General features: G+C 37.5%; 1 protein-coding gene across 3 annotated transcripts in view; it reads left to right on the top strand.

Annotated features, from left to right (window-relative positions):
• The window catches only part of EXOC6 (exocyst complex component 6), a 72,281-nt gene that overhangs the window by 2,150 nt on the left and 53,591 nt on the right, over positions 1–16,540 (top strand). The gene's annotated exons all lie outside the window — the stretch shown is intronic.

The following is a 16,540-nucleotide window of genomic DNA, read 5'->3' as shown; positions in this document are numbered from 1 at the left end:
GGGCGGGCGCGGCGGGGCCGGAGCGGGGCTTCGGGACGGGCGCCGGGCTGGGCCCGCCGGGGCGGCTGGTTGGGTGTGCGCGCCGTAGCCCGGTACCGGCCTCTCCATCGCCCGGGCAGGGAGGGCTCTTGCCCCGTTCTTGGACACGGGGCATCTCCCTGGGTTGTGCCGGTACCCCCGGGTCTGTGCAGAGAACGGGACCGACACCGTATTGTGGTGGGTGTTGGCATCAGTAACTGCAGGGCTCGGCTGTAGCAACCTTTCTTCATGCAGTCGGAAATGTCCTGCCCTGGTCAGGTTCCTTCTGGAAATGTGACAGTGGTCAGAGCATTTCTGAAATGCCATGACTTCAGTGGGTTGGTTTTTTTCTTTTCCCTCCAGTTCCACATACTGCTAGATGGTGTAGCCTGTATGTTGAAGAAGAGGTTTTGCTTAATCTTTCTTGTTAGAGAAGAACGTGTCAGTGCCCTTCAGTTTGAGCTGGGGAGAGAAGGGCAGGGCCCGGAGGGAGTGAATCGGGGTATGGAGGAGGCGCAGAGGGAAAGGGGGTCTTCATCCTGGAGCTGTGCTGGTGTTTCCCTGATTAGAGATGCCTGAAAGAAATAAAAAAGCACAGACACAAGCCAAACTGGGGAGAAAGAACTGTGAATTTTCACGTTATCTCTTTGGGAAGATATGGAGAGCCTGTGTTCAGGGAACTGGAAAAGGTGGTTTGTGTGGCAGCGTGCCGCAGGGCGGTGAGCAGGGTGCTGCTGGCGTTCCCCGGGGAGAGGATGGTCTCTGCTGGGGAGCGTGGGCAGGGCTGGCAAAGGGCGAGCGCGGGGTACGGGGGTGGGGAACCTGGTGCCGAGAACTGACAACAGGCATGTACGTTGCACATGAAATGTGCAGTGAATGATGTTTGGTTGTCCGTGTATGTCTGCAGTGGACCCTCCAGCCCTGAGCGCTGCGTGGGAGACTGCAGTCTGGGCGTTTGTGTGAGGCTGGGGCTAATCGGTCCTCAAAGAGCCCAAATGGGGAATGTGGTGGGGTGGCCCAGACATCACCCAGGGGCTGCTTGTGGTGCCAGCCTGATCTCGGAGGCTAGCTTGGAGCAAACCGCTCTCTGATTTTCCCTTACTGTTCCTTAAACACAGCCAATACTGGGAATATAGTGTGGAGGTGTTGAAGCTGAGCATTACAAGGAGCTTCACCTGTGGGAGATTTTGAGCTCAGGTTGAGAGAAAGTAGCTGAGATGCTTTCAGACTTGAGTTGTCCCTGGAGGCAGTTTAGCCATGTTTCACCTAACAAGCCCAGGCAGGTTGGAGTTGATGTCTTCAAAAAACACACTAAATCAAAAAACATAGCAACAAAATATTAAATATAATTGCAGTTTTGCTACCATCTCCAGTATAGAGCTTTTATCAGAGCAACCTCATAAAGGACATACAGAAAATCAGGCTGCGCTGTGGAAGAAGGCATATTTAGGAACCACAAGTGTGGATGGCAGAGGGATGTAAAAGGGGGAAGGGACAATATGAATCTCTTATCCATATGAAACATTTAAAATGTGTCAAACTTTTATAAATAATAACATTTAATTTCTTAATTTCTTTGCATGTTCCTGTCCTTTTACTATTTTTATCTCATCTGTCTTATCTATCCTGTTATCTTACTGACTTTTCAGAAGGGGAGTTTTGTACTGCTGACTTCAAGAATTTTTAGAAAAAAAGTTCACATTTGTCTGATTTAACCTGTAGTGTTCATCTAAAAATAAAAAAAATGAGGCTAAAGAATGGTTACACCTGGCTGAGTGTTTTGGAAGTAGTCCAGCCAACATCACAGAAATATGCTGCTATTTTATAAGAATAGCAGTGTTTAAAATCAGAACTGTAGCTATGTGTTCAGCTATGCCTGTTAAAATTTGTGAATTGCTGTGTGAAACTGAAAAGTCTAAAATCCCACATCTAATTTCGAGATCTATTTCAATGAACAGAAGTGTGAACATAAAATGGAGCATTATTTTCTGCACAAGATCTAGCTTTTACTCACTAAACAATATAAATCAAAGAAATTAGTTGAATAATTCTATGTGCAGTTGTGTAAGGCTACAACATAAAATGATCCATCGATTTCCAGTTGTGGAAGCCATTGATGTCAGTTGTGTTACTACATGAATTACATTCATTTCATTATGTGAAATTGAATATTTTTGTAATATATGGTCTGTAATGCTGGGGTGATATTTATAACATCATGACATGAAATAAACTACCAACATACCTACTTAATAGCAGAACAATAGAAGGGGCTTGAGGTGAGCGGTTCGGATAAGTAGTATGAGGTAATACCAAATGCTGAAGATCATAGGATATGCAAGATCTGACTTATCCTTAATTGTTCATATCAAGATCTTAATATCCTTCTAATACATCCATGCTTCACAAAAGGAAGTGTAATTTTTTTGTGGGCTGAATGTAGATTCCATGGAAACATGTTTCTGCTCTTGTTTTTCTTCAGTGTTTTTTTTGCTAGTTTGGTATATCTGTCTCTGCCAGGGTGATGTTTCCTACACTGTTAGAAGAATGGCAGCACTTATGATACAAAAAATAATAGCATATATTGATATATAATAGTTTTCTGTGAAATTTAAAGATAAGGAACAACACACAGACTTATCCTGCAGGTGATTTTCTTACTGCTGAGATTCACCTGTGCATAGAAATGTGAAATGCAGGTCCTTTATAGGAGGAACCAAGCTACAGCTAGTACAGTTGGGATTATTTACTATTTAAGAGAGGGTTAATTAGCTCCTAAAGATTGCTTTGCATATCAAGAAATATGCAATGAAGAGGTCGTGTTTGATTAAACTAATTTGTATTATATTTGATTAATTTTTTTAAAAAAAATTACGGATTAATGTTAAAATTGCTGGTGTTTAACTGGCACCTCTAAATTTAGTGACACACACTGAATCTTTATAAATGAGACTTAAATCAATTGTATAACACATTTTTCATTAAATAGGCAGACTGCGTATATAGCAAGCCAGGATTAATTTTTTTTTTCAGCAGACTCTGAAACTTACGAGCATCTTTCTAGCTTTAATGACTGACTAAATGAGATTAATGACAACACCTGTTAAAGGCTTGTCACTCTCACCTTTTTATATAATATGTTAATATCTTACAATTCATGTCATATACATACTGTTGGACTTTGCAAAAGCAGGGAGAGTTGTCAGTGCATTTCTAGTCTTTATAAAGAAAAAATGAAAAAGACAAAAAGAAAGGGAGGCAATTCCCATATCCCTCTGAAAAAAAAGAAAAAGTTAATAACAGAAATCTTTCAGGCCCTCACTGAACTCCATATAAATACATATTAACAAAATTTAAAGAGTCACTTTTTAAGAGTGTCTTCACACTTCTTGAATAGTCTGTTAGACATGCCAGGGTAATTAATAACATAAGTTACATTCAGAAGAAAATAATTGACCTCATCTGGTTGGTTTGCTTTATATTGGTCAAAGTAGAGCTCAATAAAGTAGAAGATTTTGTTTAGCCAGTGTCCTGATATACTATGCTTATGAGTCTCTTTGAGCTTGTTGTAATGTGTAATAATTCAAAGCCCCTTTTAAAAAATAAATTAACTCTTAATATCTAGCTTGGCAATGTATTGTGTAAGCACATGGTAGACTTTTTCTGAACATTCCCTCTCATGAGCTTCGCATCACTGAGTTTGCAGTGTTCTGTGATCCCCACGTGCAGCCTGTCAGAGGAGTACTTCCATGCTCACAATCAGTTGACTAAACAACTAATACAAAAATAAAATAAAATTTTAAAATTATGGGGAAATTGATGATGGCCGTTTTTGTAGCTAAGGTGAAGTCAGTAAGGAGGTGATACATCTGTTGATGTATCTGTAAGTAGGATGTACTCTGTGGCTCACAGCTCAGAAAGTGCTCCTCGAAACTCTGTGTAAAAATGCTCTTAAACTACTCTGTTCCTCTTCTCCTGAAACCTGTTATCACCAAGCTGTTGTCTGGTAGATGTTAGAGCATCTTCTAGGTTGCTGTAAGTTGTACTGGTCATGAAACTTCTTTGCAGAGTTATTATAGGGCCCCCTGTACAGACATCTGAGTGGCATGTTGTCTCTGGCTACAGGAATCATACCGACAGGAGCTGTTAGGTTGCTGCGTTTCTGTCTGATGCTGCAATATGCTGTGGTGACCTTACACTGACCGAGGACTGCACTGGTAAAAGCAGCACTGAGCACCCAGCTGCAAGGCAAAATCACTTCTGCATGGTGCTACTTTTTTCTCATTTAGGTTGAACAGTTTGGAGGTAGGATGTAGGTTTGTTGTGAGTCTCATTAATTAATATGGGTGAAGTGTTAGAAGCGGTTGATAACTTTATCCTGAACTTCTGTCCTTGTGTTGCAGAAAAACTGAAGTTAAAAAGCACTCTTCAGTAAGGCATTATTCGAGGAATAAATTGGGGAAGCAAAGGTCACAATAGTGGTCCAAGAATGACTGTTTTGTCCTTTCTTGATCAACGTTTCTAAGAAATTTCAGAGGTAGAAATATGGAATTAGAGTCTAATTCCACTGTTTTTACTGAATTGTGGTACACTTTACAGCTATAGGTACTTTGCCCAGACTGGGGGCTGTAATTTGTGTTTTGAAGATATTCCTGTATCCATTAAGGGGGCCTGTCCAAAGCAAAGTGAACAAAACACCTAAAATACCCTTTGGAGTATGACAGGATGCTTTGAAGCCCCAGTGTATCTTTGTTTCACTGGAAGTATGAGCTATTATTTACTAGCAGGCATGATTTAGTTATATGATTCTGTATCTTTAGCAGAATAGTTAGTAAGCAGTAGCATAGACAGTGTGAATGACTTTTCTAGATGTGGGAAGATAGTACAGCATTAACAGTCACAGGCTGGGAAATATTTTTTCTGAGCGCTTGCTTATGGGCTGTTGGGATTTGTGATGTGGTTATCCAGTGACAAAATGTGGTTGCCCTCATTTTTGCCCTGTGGTCTTACTTGTCAGGTATGATTATCTAAAGGCGTTTTTATGTGTTTTCATTGTTTTGGTTTATGAGACAGCAATTCGCATTTTTGTTTATAGCTTAGTCTTGTTTTAAATATAGAGCAGATGTAAGGGCTTTGAATCAGAATTGAAATGCTTTGGTCATGTATTTCAATTTCCAATAATATGATAATGTTTTACAATATTGTAAACTATTTTTATGATTTGAAAATCAGTAGTTTGTGTCTTCAGTAATGGTCTATCTTCAAGCCTTGCTCAGTTTTCAGGTTAATATGTTTCATTCCTGGTTCCCTTTCAATCTGAAGTTACAAAGTAGCCCAAAGAAACTAGAAGTTCCTTGCATTTTAGCTGTGGTCTTTTTTTTGGATCAGGTCGGAGTGTACTTTGAGGTATATTTATATATCAGTTTATCTTTATTATAATAGCTAGCTCCTATTTTGCAACTGGGTTGCTGTAGAGTAAGGAGAATGTCATGCTTGCTGAGAACAGCATATCCTGAAAAACCGGTGTCTGACTTGTAATGTCAGTTGCCAATTTGTTATTTGGTGCACCATTTGGATGATTTTTAAGTGTTTAAGATGAAAGGCAGCAGTCAGATAAAGCAACTGTCTATGTGAGCAGGTCTGTCACCATGTATATTACTATGAAGGAGCAATATTTTTTTTATCACTAGTCCATTTCATAGAGTCAAAACAGCATAAGAAGAATGCATGCTGTAAACTGATTAATCTGGCATTTATATATTCAGCAGCAGAACCGCAGTTCTGATTTTTCTGTAGGCTAGCCTGATGTTTCAGGCAGATTTGCCATTGGTGTCAAAAAATATTTTAGAAGATGGTGAGGATTCACTTCTATTGCCGCAAGTTTCAACATAGTTCTCTACCTTTTATAAAGCTTGAAACTGTGAGTAATCATATCTGCACTGCATTTTTCTGTTGTGCAAAAAATCTTTAGGTTCAATGCTGATTAAGTTTGTCATGAAATGTGTGTCTGCAAATCAGGTTATCTTGATCTTTTCAAGTCAGCTTCTGACTCAGTTCTTGCAGTGTTTTCCAAATGGGCAGCTGCCAAGTGAAGCTTTAACCTAACTAGTAACCTATGTGAATAATGCTTATGAAATAGCTCTCTCCAATTTCACAAGCATTACCAAAGAGCTTGAAATTGTTCCTATGTTTAGGAAACATGTTTCAAAATACATTAAAGCTCTTAAAATAGAGGTATCATCTGCCAAGAGATTCAGAATAGTGTACTTGATAGGTGGTTCATGCAGTTTGTATCATTGTGTCTCACCTAAATTTAGCCTTCTCATCATATGAACGGCTTATCCACTGTTACATCAGTTAAATTCAGGAAAGCCAACTGTTATTCATGTCATTTCTTCATCAACTTATTCCTCAAGCTGATTTTATTTAGTGTCTGTTGACCCAGATTTTGGACCCATATGCATAGGAAATGCATAATTTTACATTCTTCACAAATACCAGTCACATGGGTACTTACTTTCTTGCAGATTTTTTTGGGAAGCCAACAACATTACACTGTACTTTAGCTTTCTGTGTGCGTTACTGAACTACTGCTCTGAGACTGCAATTTCCTCAGTACAAATATCTACCTGAGGAGCTTAGAATAATTGAATTAAATATAAGCTTGGTTTTGACCTGTAGGTGCTAGAGCATTTGCACATACAAGGTAGAAATCAAAGTGATTGCAGTTAAGCAAGTTTTTTCATGTTGTATTTTATGGTTTATACTACTAAAATGAGCTCATAAAAATCTGTGAGGATTAGTATTTCTTAAATAATGCTTCTAAAATAATGCCAGGAGTGGGTTCGCAAATAGGAAACTATTTCTATGGGTTATAGTAAGCTATTAAGTACAAACTTGTTCAAAAAGATCAACCCAGCTTTGCATCAGCATCAAGTAATCACATTAGATTTTATCTTACTGAAGGGCTTGCTGTGGCTAGATATAAAATCTAGCTGTTGCCAGTCTTTCTGGCTATTATGTGGTGGTTGTTGAAATGTCCAAGTAATCCCTGTCACTACAGACCTTGGTGTATCAATAACATCATGTTCAATTTGATGTTCAGCTTAAAGTATGCTCAACAACACATCTCTTCCTCATCTTGTCCATGTCTGCTAAGGACTTACTTGTATACATGTGTCCTGTGCAGGAAAGAGTTAATAATCTCACCTGGCGACTAACTGAAGCCATTTCTGTACCTCAGTCTTTGCCAGTAATACCAAACTAGTAGGAAACTTAATCACAGACAGAGGCATTAAGAAGGAAAGAAGTAAGTTTTAGAGTGCATCAGCCTTGATGGAAAGACCTGGTGTTTGACAGAGAGGACCTAAGAGAGGGCTGGACTTTTTTTTTTTTTTTCCTTGATATAGTGTGAAAAAGGTGTTCAGCTCTGATACTGTGAGTGGGATTTTCACTATGTCTTAGAGAAAGTAATTTGCTTGTAAAACTGCAGTGAGTGTAACTTGCAATTCTCCCATGAATCAGAGTAATACAAAATTAATAATGCATATACTGTAGTATGTGTACCTAGGGGGATACTTTTGAGACATTACAACTTTAAAAGGAAGTGTTCAAACTTTCAATATTGCATACTTAGATTTTAATACACTCATATTTTAATACACACTCCTCTCCTTTCTATTAGATGCATTTAGATGTTTCCATTGGTAGCAGCTCTCACTGGGAATTTTACAGTTTGTACACTTCCTTATGCGTGGAGTGACTGAAGAATCTCTACCCCATTGATTTCAGAGAGGCGTTTTCTTCCGAGTTTTGTTTTTAGTTAATTTCAACATAAAAGTAACATAGTTGATAGTGTTTTATACTGCATGGTTGTTTTGGTTTGTTTCATAAATTTAGGAAACTATAATCAGGTAGCCAATGCGTGCTGCCTCCTCTGGAAATGCAGAATTTCTGTGGTGTGCTGCAGTGTCACCTTTCCCTAAAGCATGAACAGATTTTCTGCAGCTTAGTCTGTTTATCGAGCAGGTAGAGGACTGCAGTAAGGTAACGAAGAGTAGTAGAAATCAGTTGCTTCAATGTTGTTAGTTGCTTCCTAACAGAGAGAAACACTGTGCGTGAGTTTTAGTTGGACTTTTGAATTAAAACCAGACTTTTTTTAGGTTGTCTTCCATTTTCTTCAGTGATCCTGGGAGGAGATGTGCATGTGCAAAGGATATATAGTACAGTAAATTAAGAATATAAAATTACCGGAAAATATACACTTTGGTTATATGTTTGCAGAGGAATGTGACACATCAAAGAATTATCTGGTTTGATCTGTATTGAATAGAATACATTCTTAATCTGATTGGGTTTGAAACTATAAAATACTATATTTTATTTAATCTGGAATTTACTGATTTCTAAAATCATATATTTACATCTATGTAGCGTTGGTATTTGAAGCCTATTGAAATAAGCATCCTAGTCATTTGTGACATTAAATGTTCTGTTCGATTTCATGTCTCACAAAGGCTCTACCAAAACAATTGGGACATATTTATCTTGAAGATTATGTTTAAAGTGCCCCAGATAAAGACAGATTGGCTATAGGTTGTAATAGATGGGTAATTATTTCTGAGACGTGTAATAGAAAACTAATCAAATCTGTAAAAAGAACTTAGAAGCTTACAATTTCATTTATGGATGACTCCATTGCTTCTAAAATGGAACAATTTATGTTACAGTCTGTGGAAATATTAAGAGAGGATTGCTATATGAACTTCAGTTTCTTACTTTATTTTCTGTGAAATAACAAAGGTTGCAACTATTTCCACTGTATTCATATATATATATATATATATATATATATATATATATGAAACAGATGACCAAACTTGTAATTTTGTTACAGGTGGTAGGTAGTACCAAAGGTGGTGGTGGCATTTTTTTTGCTGTTTTATCTACTATTACAACACAGAATTAGGAAAAAAAAAATACTGCAGCACTTGTTTTTCAGTTTCTTGCTTCATACCTCAGTAAGTCACACAAAGGCTTAGCAGGAAGAGGCATCTCCTTGGTCAGCAGTGTAAAAACAGGAAGGAGGAAGTCTATTGCAAATCTGGGTTTACTGATTATCAGTTCATGTTTCGCTGCAGAGGATGTCCATTAACAGCCATCAGCGTGATCCATTGCTTATCCAGCATGACAATGACTGCTGTAGTGCTGCTACTACAGAATATGGACCCTGCTTATAGGAAGTAATGTTAACTAACAAACTGTACTCAGCCCTTTCCTGCTCATAGAAACAGGATACTATTAGTGAGAACAATTCACAGAAATTGCACATCCAGGAAAACCAGGCAAGCAAAGCATAACAGCTAAACTAAGATGAATAAAATCTTTCTCTGATTAGGCCATAGCTTGAGTTCTACGTTGTTCTGGCATGTAATGCAATCTTTTAAATAGAGCAGTGAGATGTAATTATGATTAAGGATGGCAGAAATGGCCCCTTGGTAGTGCCTGGCATAGAAGGGCTGCTTAGATTTTAAGAAATGTGCTTATTACCATAACTCCAGTTGAATTACAGGAAACACCTGGACATTATTTTATAAAGCCTTTTAGGGTGTATGCAGCAACCTATATGAAATTACTCCATGGAAAAATCCCTACAAAGTTTGGAGTTTGTGTAAACAGAAAATATCTTTGTATATTGTAGGACAAAGGAAGTTTCTGCAGTGTTTCCTGTGAAATTGCAGCTTAAATGGAGTGTGTGATACAGATGCCATGGTTATAGTCACAATGACAGGTCTGTTTTAGGGGCAGAATCTTAATTTGCATGGTCAGTGTTTTGTGCTTGCATCAATCCCACTGAACTCATAATGCAAATTTGAAATGTAAATATTTTATTTTATAACTTAATTTAGTCTCTCTCTCTTTTTAAAAAATAAGAAATGGAGGGAGAGGACAAACATCTACTGGACCACTTCTTAGCTAGTTGAGAGCATTTCTAGCCTCAGTACAAAATTGGCTGTTGTAGCAAAATACAAATTCTAAAAACCATGATCCTCCACAAGCACAGTTTCTTAATTTGAAAGTGCATTTCTGTGTGTATTTTAAGTATTACTTTGAAAAAATGGAAAAAACTGTGTGTCTGAGTTTCTTTTCTTTGTAACTTGGTTTAACTGATCAAAGTGATCAGTTAAAAATTTATTTATTCGCACAATGAAAGCTCTGAAGCTCTACAAATGAATATTTTTCGCTTGCATCCCTTCGAGTTAAGAAGTGACATGAAACATAACCTGGACCATGCAAAACTTGTACAACTATTGTGCTTCCCATCATTGTCACAGCATTCATAGAGATGCAGTTGATTGGCACTTACTAAGTGGTTATCAGTACCCCGAAAAGAATGTGTGTATACAGTTTTTAATTGCTTCATGTGTCTTGTGTAATCAGGAATGAAAGACTTTGTGGCAATGTAGGCAGGGGTGGGGAACCTGCAATTTGTCCTAGAAATGGGACAGAACAAGATGGGTTGGGGGTGCATGAAAATGGTGGAAGGTGGCAAGTCATTAGTGAGGAACTACTTTGTCCTGTAAAAAGATTGGTATTTTCTTCTCTATTTTATGGGGTTTTTTTTGCTATTTTAAAAAGAAAATATCTGTTTTAAGAGTATTTGCTGCTGTTAGAACCTATTATTATAAATGATTACTAGGAAGAGAATTATTCACTCTAAAAATTTACAGTAGTGCTTCATAAGCTCAAGATGTTTATCCTGAATAGGGGTCGCAATTAAAAATAGAATAATTACCCATTTAAAAAAAGACACACACAAAAAAACCCCACCCCAAAACCTTCAAGGAATAATATATATTTTTAAAACCCAAAAGGGATTTGTTAAATATTGGGTTTTTTTCTTTATCTAATAAACCGTTTTAGTAATGCTTTTTAATCGACAGTTATTTATCACCAATGGGAAATTCATATTCTGAATCAATATTTTCTTATGAAAGTATGGAGCTTTTATTTTTAATAAAATAAATTCTTCAAGTTAATTTTTGCTTGAAGCCTGAGTACCTGAGCAGTTGCGCTTACCCTTGAAAAGTTACAGCCATTGCTACAAATATAAGGGAAAAAATTACTTTATTTCTCATTCTGATTACTCTTGCAATTCACTTTTCCATGCTAAACTCCCACCAAGGAGATTACGGTGGAAGTTGTGTTCAGTTTTATGATTCTTCTCCTTTTCTAGTGGGAAGATGACATAGGTGTGAAGACTGGGCATGAGGAGGGGAGGGGTATTTGCTGAACTCTCAAAAAATATTTTTAAACTTCTCTCCTTTTATGCTTACTAGTCTATATGCCCTTCCTTTGCCTACCTTTCCAGTAGTCCGGTCAATGTATTAAATGAATTTCTGGGTTTAGGATTCTTTTTTTGACCTGGAACTTTTAATTTCCCTCCTCCTTAATGAAATGCTGATGTTCTTTTAATCCCATTTCCACTCAGGCATTTAATGGCATGTATCCTGCTTGCATGCACAGAAAATATTTATATGAAATTACAGCAGAAATATATTTTTGAAGCTGTGCTGTAACCGTTTGTGAAGAGATCTATGACTTAGAGTGATAATGCATATTTATGTAGTTGTTGCTATAGAATGGATCAGATTATTTGACGATAATTGATTTTTTAAAAATTGTTGTTTTGGGAAGGGTCAGGTCGAATTCACGGCAGGTTAGGTTTTACGATTCTTGGCTGAATTTTAGCTCTCTGGAGAGTAGCATTTTTGCTTACTCAGTGGCTGGTGTCTTTGTGTGTAGAATGGTGCCCTCTGCTGCTTCAATAGATTTTTGCATGTAAACACAAAATGCCTGTAAGACCTATTAAATACATACTTTTTTCATACAGTGTTTCAGTTTTGAAAAAAAAAATTAGAAATATTTTTTTGTGGTATAAAGTAACCTTGTTTGATTTTCTTCAATTGCAAAATGGTTGCATATCTGAAAATTCTCCTACGTTTTTTTTATTGAGAGCTGAATTCACAACTGTTTATGCTTGTCTTTCTCCCTTCAGCCCAGCTGGTAAGAAAAGTTCAAGGTAAAAATATCTCTACTGCAATAAAATTGAGCCAGTGACTGAGACATCTTTCTCCTTTAGGTGAAGCTCTCTCTAACTATTCCTAATTATTTTTTTCCCTTTTTCAAGTCTTTTCTGCACTATATTGTATTTACTTAGATGGCATTAATATGACTCATATTGTCCAGTTGTTGGGATGAGTCAGAAAACAAAGTCTCTCTGTCTATATACAGAGTTCTGGGAAATACAGACAAATAACCTGCTACACATTACCAAAAAAAGTCCTTCAGCTCTGCTTGTGCTCTTCATGGGTGCCTTGCTTGCCCTATCAGTTAGGAATGAAAATAGTACCTGCCCTGTCACTGATTCGCAGTACTGACATCTAACTAGTCACTCAAGTCAATGTTCTCTCATTCCAGATTGAAAATTAAGATGGTATGTTGAGGGGTTGGAGTTTTTTTGGTGCCCAAATCAAGTACAAACTTCTGTCTCCAGCGTCATTGATTTTTCTCCTTTTTTTTTTTTTTTCCAGTTTGAAGACTCATACTGAGAAATAGCTTGCTCTTCAGAGTTTCATGGTGTGAATCAACCACTACTAGTCTATATGTTCCTTTAGCTGTACAGATCACGGGTTGAAAGCAATTGTAATACAAGCTGATCATGTCTTTTAGTTTGGTTCAGTTCAGGTTTGTGCTATATTTCAGACCACCAGCATCCACTTCAGGGATCCCATAAAGCTGAAGAGGATCCATGGGCTTCTCTATTTACAGGTGTATAAATGTAAAAAAAAAAAAAAAAAAAGGGAAAAATTATATGTTACAGATGTAAAATTTCTCTTGATAGCCTAGACACATTTGCCCCTTTTGATGACCCTACTGACATATGTGAAGCAACTTAAAGTGAGAGAGAGATTTTTAGGGTAGACATAATTACATGCAATAGTTATCATCTGAAGAGTTACCACTTCCTCACTCTCTTCCCAACAGAACTGTGTGTGTGTGTGTTGCAAATTCTGTTAATTTTGTCTTGTAATTTAAAATAATTAGCTATAGGATGCTTTCAGGATTCCGTATCTCTCTCCAAGATACTGCAATATGGTGATTTGTCTGCCTGATAGTTTAACTCTGAAAATGCAGAATTGCTATCCTCAGGATTGCTTGCAGTGCCATAATCTGTTGAAATGTACACCTTCAGATAAGTATTCAAAAGCGACTATTACTTTATTTAGATAAGTGTAGGTAATTTGTGAAATGTATGTATGGAAAATAAAGCTTCAGTATCAGAAATAAACCATGCTGTACTCTGTGTGCTGTTCCATAATGGATAAATCAAGCGTACATCACCTCAGTTGTGTTTGCAGTTTTGAGAAAAAGCCTGATTTCTGTCCATGGCCAGAGATGGCATGGCTCTCCTGAGTAACACACTTTCAAAAAGGCTTTAGGTCAGACTTCCTTCTGAAGCCTCTGAAATAGCTTGTGTGTAGTGTTCTAAGAGTACAGCATCTTAAGTTATTAAACTTGTTTAATTTGTCTTCTCACCTAGATCAGAGATTTGTGATAGAAAGTGTGAATTTCTTTTTAAATACTGTCATGACTTAACTTCTTTAAAGGTTAGCAGTTCTGTCTCTAGAGTTTTTTTCACTAGTGTGCTGAAGAGGGTTGATTTGTTATTGTTCCCACAAGATGGAGCTGTCTACATATGTAATTAATGTGGAATTTATACTACATGCAAATCTTAAGGACCTATGTCAAAATACTGGTTTAGATCACAGATCACCATTTTATTAGTATCCCTGCAGAAAACAGTACAATGTAAAACATAAAATAGTAATAATTATTTTAATAATGTAGGGTAATCTTGTGGTTAAGGCAGTGCATTGGGACATTCACAGTATTTATTTCTTCCCCCCCCATTTTAAACATCTGTTTCCCATATGATTTTTAATTAAATATTGTGATAATACCCCTGAGAATTATCAATCAGTACATTATTGTAATTAAACTGAAATATAAGTAGCTTTAATAATGAGGAAAAAAAAATACTGATTTTTATAACAGTGAATACTGTATTGCCTATGCTACATCCTATGTGCTTTCAGAATTTCTGGCTATGTTGTCTGGAGTTGTTTGATAACATTTTAAAGAGAAATCTCCTAATGACACATTATTTCACTTTCTCAGTATTTTAACATGTCTGCCAGTGTTGGCAGATCTGAAATTGATAAAAAGGTATCAAGACAGCAGTGCTGAACTACAGCTACCTGATACCCCAGAATCATCAGGCAATAGCTAAGTCCAAAAAGACAGTCTATTGCTACCACCAAAGAAAGTTTGGTGGTACAAACTCAAGTTCCTCTTGCACCATCTTTTTATAGTCTTTTTCTCTTTTTAGGTATATTTAGTCTAATGTGTTTCATTACTGTTTCCACTTACAGTTATGAGTACACAGCGATAGATGGAAGTCTCCTGTCTTTGTGATAGTGATACTCCTTTCTCACTTCCCTTTGAGAACATGGGAAGGAGACCTAAACTTGGAGACTCCACCCTTAAATAAAAGGCTCAAGGAAGCCGTAATAAATGGATTTTTTTTTTTCCCTGGTTTTTGCTTTATCATCCAGTGCAATATAAATGATGAGTCCAGCCCATTCAGTGGAAGCTTATGCATGGCTGATATCTGTGAAGGCACTATCTGATGCCTCTGGTCCTCCTAATCTTTTTATTTCTTCTCCAGGAATGGTACTCTGGAGACAGTTGGATGTCTCTCTGTGTCCACCTGGCAGGTTCCAATATCTCTGACCCTTTTCTTACAGAGACAGAGCAGCACTCATGTAACCAGCTTGTACTGTGTATATTTGTGCACAACAGCATCAGTTGAACCTTTTTCTCATCTCTTCCCTGTTTCTTTACAGATAACTGTGATATGGTCTACATGCTTTCTCCTGTGTCTTCAGATGCAGAACATATGTTGCCTACTGAGAGCTCATTCAATGTGTCTTGCACCTTTCTTTCCTTCCAGGCCAGGTTGCTGCTTCTCCCTTCCATCAGCACCAGGTTCTGGGTGCAGGTGTGGGTCACTCAAGATCTTCCACCACAGCCCTTTAAACCTCAGTTGTGCTGGACAGCCTTCAGGGGTCCCTTTCAGGCAGTCTGACAGGAACCTCAGGAAGAGAGAGTGATGGTCACACATCTGCTCCTTCCAGCTGTCATTTCAAACTGCACTGGTGGAAAGAGTGAGGGGTATTTTTACCTTTGTGAATCACTTCATGGGTCAACAATCTTATATTATTTAGTGCACTGGTGCACTTTCGGAGGAAGAGCCTGCCTTTCAGTACCATGGCCTTATTTTCCTATCATAAGCAAAGGGTAGATATTCTAGGCATATTTTATTGAATAGATTTTTCCCTGAGAAACTATCTATAGCAAGCAGGCTATCAGAAGTTGGCTTTCTTTCTTTGGCATGTAGGACATCTTACTATCTTTCTCATTTCTCTGATTTCAGTTGCTTCTCTGAGTATAGCATGAAGAATCTAGTTACAAGAGTATTTTCAATCTCTTCCTTGAAAAGTCAAGTTCTTGTCAGACATTCAGCTATAGGTTTGTTAAATGGTTGATGATGACCCCCAGATCTTGGCAGAGCCCCATTGTCTGGTTAGAAAAGAGGATCTTGAAGAATATGAGAAGTCATGCTATGAGAAGACTGGGAGGGAAGTACTTTCTACTCAAGAGTTTTAGAGGCTTTGACTCACTGTTGCCTGGGTCTTGAACTTAAGACTGTACTTCTAACAATCAACATTGAGACCATTCGAACTTCAGCTTTTTTTTTCTCATGTTAAGATTATTTTTTTTAAAGCACCTTTTCCTTATGGATTTCTAGATAAAACTTTGTAATTATGAAAGGAAATCAGAGGCTAAAAAAAGCAATTTAAAGATTTTTTTTAATCTCCAGATTTTTTTGAACACTCATAGGTTACAGTACAAACATGTTTGTGTATGTATGACTATCATCCTCATGTTGCTGCTCTTATTCTATCTGAAAAACTGCTTCAAAAATTATTTGTCTTTGCTGTTGCTGCTATATCAAAGCATTAATCAAATTTTTGAACTGCCTATGCCTTCTGTTTCTTGGAAGACTTCATACCTTTGATTTCCAGTACAGTTCTCTGTAGCTTCTTCCTTCCTCTTCTAAAGTCTAAAGCTTTAAATTACCACCTGTCTCCTTTGTTCACTCTTATACTTGGGCATTTTTCCACTCAGCTTTCTATTTCTGATGCAACTCAACAAGCTTTACTGGTAATTTATCTAGGAGTTGCATTTTCTGCTTGAGGTTTATAAGTGTACTGTTCAAACAATTAGTAAAATAAACCAGAAGACCTGATTTTAGTAATTCCTGAAAGTTAGATCCCGCTGAGGTAGCAGCCTTAGGCATGTGCGTGTCGTGGTTTTGCTTTGGGAGATGTTGAGC

The sequence above is a fragment of the Athene cunicularia genome (assembly GCF_003259725.1).
Source record: "Athene cunicularia isolate RWA chromosome 6 unlocalized genomic scaffold, athCun1 chr6_part1, whole genome shotgun sequence".
NCBI lineage: Eukaryota > Metazoa > Chordata > Aves > Strigiformes > Strigidae > Athene > Athene cunicularia.
Note: the sequence above shows the minus strand (reverse complement) of the source record. Positions and strands in the feature narration are given on the sequence as shown.